The sequence below is a fragment of the Octodon degus genome, unplaced genomic scaffold (assembly GCF_000260255.1).
Source record: "Octodon degus isolate 3935 unplaced genomic scaffold, OctDeg1.0 scaffold00439, whole genome shotgun sequence".
In the NCBI taxonomy this organism is placed as follows: domain Eukaryota; kingdom Metazoa; phylum Chordata; class Mammalia; order Rodentia; family Octodontidae; genus Octodon; species Octodon degus.
In genome coordinates this window covers 366,886-374,852 of record NW_004525015.1, presented here as the reverse complement: position 1 = coordinate 374,852, position 7,967 = coordinate 366,886, and positions in this window count along the sequence as shown.

Sequence of the window (7,967 nt, the reverse complement as noted above, 5' to 3'; positions counted from 1 at the left end):
AGCCCACCTTTTCATCTAATTTTGGTCTGCAAACTTAGGTTGTTAACCATCCAGAAGACAAGCTTATTGTTATTACCATACCACTTAGGCTGTTAAGCTTAACCTCACTATCTGTCTGAATATCAAACATCTTAGGCATAATATGGAACAGGTATTTTTCATCAAGTATTGATAAGTTGAACTTTAAGTCCCTACAGAATATGAAAAAACATTTAAAAATTAGAATATATTTTGAAAATCAGCATAAATAATTATATATTTCTTATGTTTACACATAAGTCCAAAAATCTCACCATATACAACCTTGAAGCAGGACAGTAACACAATATTCCTTTTCCTGTCTTTTGCTTTCATTCACCACCCCCTTCTTTTTGAACAATCATCTACCCCAGAGACTTCATATCAGCAACTGGCATGTCATGACGAGTAGCCCGTATTCAGAAGACCAAAATGACAGGCACTCCAAGCATGAAACTACTATTACAAATTGCCATCTGCAGTGCAGTTGCTTAGTTCACAGGTATCACTATATATAGTTAGTCAGAGAATCTTTCCAATTAACTGCTAGATTAAAAAAATCATTTAGAGATTCTCAGGATCATTGCCTTGCCCATCTTCTACATATAACTGTATGTCTTGACATTGTCATGTTTCCCAACTCTTCTCCTTTCCCTCTCTTGATTAGTTGGTCCTCAAGATCCTGCTTCCCTTATACTTGTATTATACCTTTCTTACTTTTGATTTCTTTAGGTGAGACTGAGTTACTGTTCATGGTAGGATTTAAACAGCTATTCAAAAACACAAGACTAAAAATTTTACTGTTATATGTGTGATTGGTAGTGGTGCTTCCTGTCAGCTCATGAGAAGAACTAAAGTGAGGAAGGTACAACATGAGCCCAAATTTCTCTGTGACCATAATAGTTAATTAAAAACAAATCACATTGATTTTTTTTAAAAAGGAAAATCTAATATCCGATACCACAATCTTAACAGGAGACATTAACACACTCTTATCCCAAAAAGATCAGTCAAGCAGACAGAAAATTAGCAAATAAATAACAGAACTGAGCCAAAGCTTGAAACAAATAGACTTGGTGGACATATTCAGAGTGTTCCACCCAAACACAGCTGAATACACATTTTTCTCAGCTGCACATGGGTCATTTTCTAAAATAGACCACATACTGGTCCATAGGTCATGCTTAAGTATATGCAAGAAAACAGAAATTGTCCCATGCACATTATCTGACCACAGTGCAATGAAACTGGAAATAAATGACAAAAGAAACCAGAGAAAATCCCTAAATACATGAAAATGAAACGACACCCTACTTACAAAAAATGCATCACAGATGAAATTAAATGAGAAATTCAACAATATTGAAAATTCAATGAAAATTCAATCACAAATTATTGGAATTTATGGGATACGATGAAAGCAGTTCTCAGAGCGAAATCATAGCTGTTAATTCACACATTAGGAAAACAGAACAGGAACAAATAAATACCCTAATGCTGCACCTTCAAAAACTAGAAAAGGAAGAGCAAACCAAACCCAGAGCCCAAAGACGGGAGGAAATCATAAACATTAGAATTGAAGAAATCAATTCAAAGAATTAACAAAGCAAAAAGCTGGTTCTTTGAAAGATTAAATAAAATCAATAAGTCCCTAGTGAATGTCATCAAAAAGAGGAAAGAAAAAATTCAAGTACAAGCAATAAGGAATGAAAAGGGTGTAATTACCACAGAACCAGTGGAAATTCAGAAGATTATCAATAGGTACTTCGAGAATCTTTGCTCTCACAGAATAGAAGACTTTGAAGAGATGGACAGATTCCTAGAAATGTACAAATTACCACAACAGAATCGACAAGATATAACCACTCTCGATAACCTAATCACAACCAATGAAATATGAGATGTACTAAAAAAACCTACTGACAAAGAAAAGTACAGGTCTGGATGGATTCATAGCTGAGTCTACAAGACATTTACAGAAGATGTAGTCCCTATTTTCCTCAAACTCTTCCATGAAATTGAAAAGGAAGCAATCCTCCCAAAATCATTCCTGGAGGCAAGTATTATATTGATACCAAAACCAGGGAAAGATGCAACTAAGAAAGAACTACAGGCCAATCTCCCTCATGAACACAGATGCAAAAATCCTCAAAAAATCCAAGCAAATAGAATATAGCAAATCATCAAGAAAATCATACACCATGACCAGGTAAGATTCATCCCAAGGATGCAAGGGTGGTTCAATATTTGAAAATCTATAAATGCAATACAGTATATCAATAGAGTGAAAACTAAAAACTGCATGATCATCTCCATTGATGTAGAAAACGCTTTTGACAAAATCCAACACACATTATTGTTCAAGGTCCTAGAGAAAATTGGAATAAATGGCCTTTATTTCAATCTGCTAAAAGCCATTTATGAAAACCCAAAGCCTAACATAATCCTAAATGGGGAAAAATTGAAATCTTTTACTCTTAGATCTGGTACAAGACAAGGATGCCCTCTGTCATGACTCCTATTCAATATAGTTCTGGAATCATTAGCTACAGCCATTAGACAAGAGAAAGAAATAAACAGAATAAGAATAGGTAAAGAAGAAGTTAAATCATCATTATTTGCAGATGACATGATACTTTACTTGGAAGACCAGGAAAACTCCAAAAGAAGCTACAGGTATTAATAGAGAAATTTCAGTAGCATAGCAGATTATAAAGTCAATACCCAAAATTCAATAGCATTCCTCTACACAGATAACAAACACACTGACAGGGAAATTAGAGAAACAATACATTTTACAATAGTACTGAGGAAAAATGAAATAACTTGGAATTAATCTAATTAAAGAAGTCAAAGATCTTTTTAAGGAAAATTATAGTACTCTGAAAAAAGAGATCGTAGAGGATTTCAGAAAATGGAAATGTATTCCATGCACCCGGATAGGAAGAACCAACATTGTGAAGATGGTCATACTCCCAAAAATTTCTGTGCAGATTTAATGCAATCCCTATTCAGCTACTATCAGCATACCCCACAGAGCTAGAGAAATCATTCCTAAAATTTATCTGGAACCAGAAAAGACCTAGAATAGCAAAGGCAATTCTGGGCAATAAAAACAAGGCTGGAGGAGTTACAATTCCTGACTTGAAATTATACTACAAGGCTACTGTGATAAAATCAGCATGGTACTGGCAACGAAATAGACCTGAGGATCAATGGAATACATTAGAAGATGCTGAAACTCCAACTAACACACTCAGCCACCTTATCTTTGACAACAGGACCAAACATACTCACTGGAAGAAAGATAGCCTCTTTAAAAATTGTGCTTGATAAAATGGCTGTCTATATGCGGAAAGCTAAAACTTGACCAAGGTCTATCACCATGCACTAAACTAAAGTCAAAATGGATTAAAGATATAAACATTAAAACAAAAACACTAAATCTCCTGGAAGAGAAAGTAGGAGGAACTCTTGAAGACATAGGGTAGGCAAAGATTTTATGAACAAAAATCAAATCAGGTGGTAAACACTTGAAACAATTAACAACTGGGACCTGCTCTTACTGAGTTTTTGCAAGTCAAAAGAAATTACCAAAAAAGTTAAAAGACAACCCACAAATTTGGAAAATATCATGACAAATAAGTACTCAGACAAAGTTCTGCTCTCTAGAATTTATACAGAACTAAAAATCACTAGTGCCCCAAAATTTAAAGAACCAGTTGAAAAAAGGGTATCTTAGATGAGTACACACTTCTCAGAGGATGACATTAAAGAAGCGAATAAATACATCAAAAAATGCTCCACTTCACTAGCCATCCGCGAAATTCAAATTAAAATAACAGTGAGATATCATCTCTCCTCAGAAAGAATGTCTATCATATAGAAATCACCCAACAACAAATGCTGGAGAGGCTGTGGGGAAAAAGGAACCCTTCTCCACTGCTGGTGGGAATGTAGACTGGTGCAACCGTTATGGAAATCAGTGTGGAGACTCCTTAGAAAAGTTGGACTGGAAATCCCGTTTAAACCAGCTATTCCTCTATTGGAAATTTTCCCTGAGTATCTGAAAGCATCATATCATAGTGATATATGTGTGCCTATGTTTATAGCAGCACAATTTGTGATAGCAAATCTTGCAAACCACCAAGATGCCCACCACCTGAGGCATGGATGAAAAAGATGTGGTATTTTTATACAATAGAGTATTAATCATGTGTAAAGAATGATAAACTCAAAGCCTTTGTATTGAAGTGGATGACACTCTAAGATATACTCATAAGTAAAATAAACCGGAGACACATGAGTAAATATCGTATAGTTTCCCCAGTATAAGATCTCAAAAGAAGAAATATAATTAGAAAGGTATAATACAAGTAAAAGTAAAGCAAGAACTCAAGGACTAACTAATTAAGAGAGGGAAATAAGAAGAGCTAGGAAACATGACATTCACAAGCCATACAGTTATATGTAGGAGATGGGAAAGGCAATGATCCTTTTGAATCTCTAGAAGATTTTTGAATCTACTAGTTAATTGGGAAGATTCTCACCCTAAGTATATATACTGACACCTGTGAACTAAGCAACTGCACTGAAGATGGCAATTTGTAGTAGGTTCATGCTTGGACTGCCTGTCATTCTGGTCTTCTGAATACGGGCTGCTTGTCATGACATGCCAGCTACTGCATGCTGTCTCTTGGGTAGATGATTGTTCAAAAAGAAGGGGGTGGTGAATGAAGGCAGGAGACAGGAAAAGGGATGTTGCGGGACTTTCCTGCTACAGGGTTCTATATGATTAGATTTCTAGATTTATGTGTAAACATAAGAATTATATAATTCTTGATGACTATTTTTAAAATGTATTCTAATTTTTAAATGTTTTTTCATCATATTCTGTAGGGACTTAAAGTTCAACATATCAATACTTGATGAAAGTTATCTGTTCCATGTTTTGACTAAGATGTTTGATATTCAGACAGATAGTGAGGTTAAGCTTAACAGCCCAGGTTGTATGGCAGTAACAATAAATGTCTCTTCTGGGGCTCCACAGGGAAAGCCAACATTTTGGCCCTAGCCTTCCAAGGTCAAGTAAAACTCAGGACATATGAGAACTTGTACTGTAACGTCACGTAACTCCGTAGTGTCCCAAATTTTCTGATCAAGGAGATTATGTGGCCAAAGAGTAATGTGATCGATGATGTAGAGTTTGCCTAAGGAGAGTCACATGGAGAGAAAACATTCTCTCAGACTTTCACAGAAAGCACATTGGCCAAGCAATGGCCATGACTCATCCACATGGGTGACACTGACAAGTATGTGCAATCTGAGGTACAGTATCTCAGTATAAATCCTGAGTGGATTTCACTGACCTTATTAAACCGAAAAGCTACAACTCTTGTTATTGTTGCTTTACCTTGGTCTTAATGATCCAACAGAATAGTAGAAAAACGAAGTACAAGAAGTACAGCCATGCTGTTATGTTGAGCTATAGGGGACTCAGGTCAACAATTTCTGACATTGCCAGTAAAGCGGAAGACTCAATACTATTATGGACTACTGAACTCTGTTCGAATATTTTGCTGAGTTGACGCACCTATAATATTCAAGTAAAGGAACTAAACAACAAAAAGGTATACAGGGGCCGGGGAGATGGCTCAGTAGGCTAAGCGCTTGACTGGCAAACGCAGGGATCTGAGTTCAATCCCCGGTTCCGCAAAAAAAAAAAAAAAAGATATACAGATGAATGTCCATTTTGTGTCTGTCTATTCAAAGTGGTTAGGATAGATATATAGTTACATTCTCTTAATGAATAGAGGGATTTGTTTTAATGGTTTTTGTAAATAGGTTATCATGCCTGCATCTTGTACAGCAATTAACCACTAGGAAGATGTATGCAATGTGTTAATTACTGAAACTGTCCTACCAATTTGGTTTGAAACTGTCTCATTGCTGTTTGTTTCTCAATAAAATTATGGGGGAAAAACACACAAAAAATGATTATTGCTGTATTTCTTGACTGATCTTCCAAAATTAATAGAAATTCTGTGTTTGTTACATGCCTCCTAACTTAGACAGAATTAGATAATGTTGCATTTCATTACTAATGTATTTTCTCCCCAGTCTCTTTTTTTGTAAAGTTACACAATTGAAAGTAAACAAAAGTTTTAAAGCATTATTATGTATCTGTTCTCCTAGAGCCATCTCTAAATAAAATAAAAGGATAGAATGGAAAGACTCCTACATTAACTCCCAAAATTTGTATTCATCCTTTGAGAAACCATGTGATGACATTTTCCCTTGGGGGTAATTTTGTTCCAAGTCTGGAATAAATAGATCCCAGATAAGAAATATCAAATGCTGTTTATATCCTTATTAGAACTGTCCTCACATTTGCCTGAAATGTTATTGTATATCTTGATTGAAAGGAGACAGTGAAAATTGAGTTAGATGAAAGACTTTCATGTAGCTCTCTTTCCTCTTCCCAAAACAATCTCTGAAGTAGTATATTCATAGACACAATTATTTTGCTGTCCTCTAGGAGAAGAATATAATCCTAGAAGGATCATAGACCCCATCCTCAGCCTATTTTATGATCCAGCCAGGCCATTGAGCTTCATGCATAATCAAATTTTGCATGGAATTTTGCATAACTGCATTCATAACGTTGTGCTGCTAAATAATTTTTCACTGAGTGACATGATATGCTACTTTTTAAATATTTTTGGTGACTCCTTTCATTGGAATGAAGGTAAATATAACTAAAGATTGTACTCTAATGAGGGAAGCTTACCAGACCAATATTTTATATTACTGTAGTTCTGGCTTTAAAAACAAAGAAGCATATTTGTGTTTCCATAATTCTTGCCTCTTGTTATCTCAACCAATTCAAATATTTCATGATCATTTTAACTTCGAACATTCAGAAGTTGCCTGGTGTTCAGATCCAGTAAATAAGCTGGTCGGGCACAAACAACATAATATTTTTATGAGCCTGCATTTTTGTTGAGTGAGATTTACCTTATTTGCCTTATTGTGGATCATAACTCACAAAGACATGGTGAAAGACTTCTTTAACTGCTTATATGGGTGGTAAAATGATGATGTGGATATGTTCAATGCAGTGAAGTGTGGTATTCTGCTAGGGATCAATGGCAATGTTTCTTTTACTGTAGTAAATTTTTAACGTTAGCAAAAATATATCTGTTCATTTATTGAAATCTACAGAGTTGAAAACTAAGAGAACTAAAACAATACCGATTCTATCTTTTCATGTTGATGAGTGATAAAATTCTTTAAAGGAGAATTTTATTAATCAATTTTATTTCTCTAAGGTTTCCTTGTTACTCAAATTGGTCTCTTTCCTTTGAATTCATACATCAAGTATTTTGTGGCTCTATTACAATCTGACATGTTTTATCCTGTCTGATCTTATTTTTAAATGTCTGTAAAATCACAAATGATAAATAGTTTGAAAGTGAAATAACTCTCTCCTGCTCATTTCCATGTCGGCTGTAATGCTTAATGTCAGTAGGCATTCAGGAAATGTTGAAGAGATAATACAAATGTCTATGTCATGTATTAAATAATTGTCACTTATCCAGTTGTAAGTAATATTTACAATGTGGCATCTAGAGTGAAGCTGAAGACAACCTGGACGACTTAGAGAAGCACCTGCGGGAAAAGGCTCTGCGATCCATGCGGAAGGCTCAAGTGTCCCCACAGTCCTAGGGGGGAATGTTGGTTAGGATGCAAATTTTATTTGGTTCGTATTCAATTCAATTTCAAAATTGCTAAAATGTGTTTGAGCTTTAGACTATAACATTTGTTGTAATAATTGCTAGGTTGAAGTTCACCATATAAAAAAGGGGGGCATGGATTTACATTGCAAAAGGTGTCCACAGTGTATTAGTGACATTTTTTCATTGACAACTGGCATACATTCATTTAGA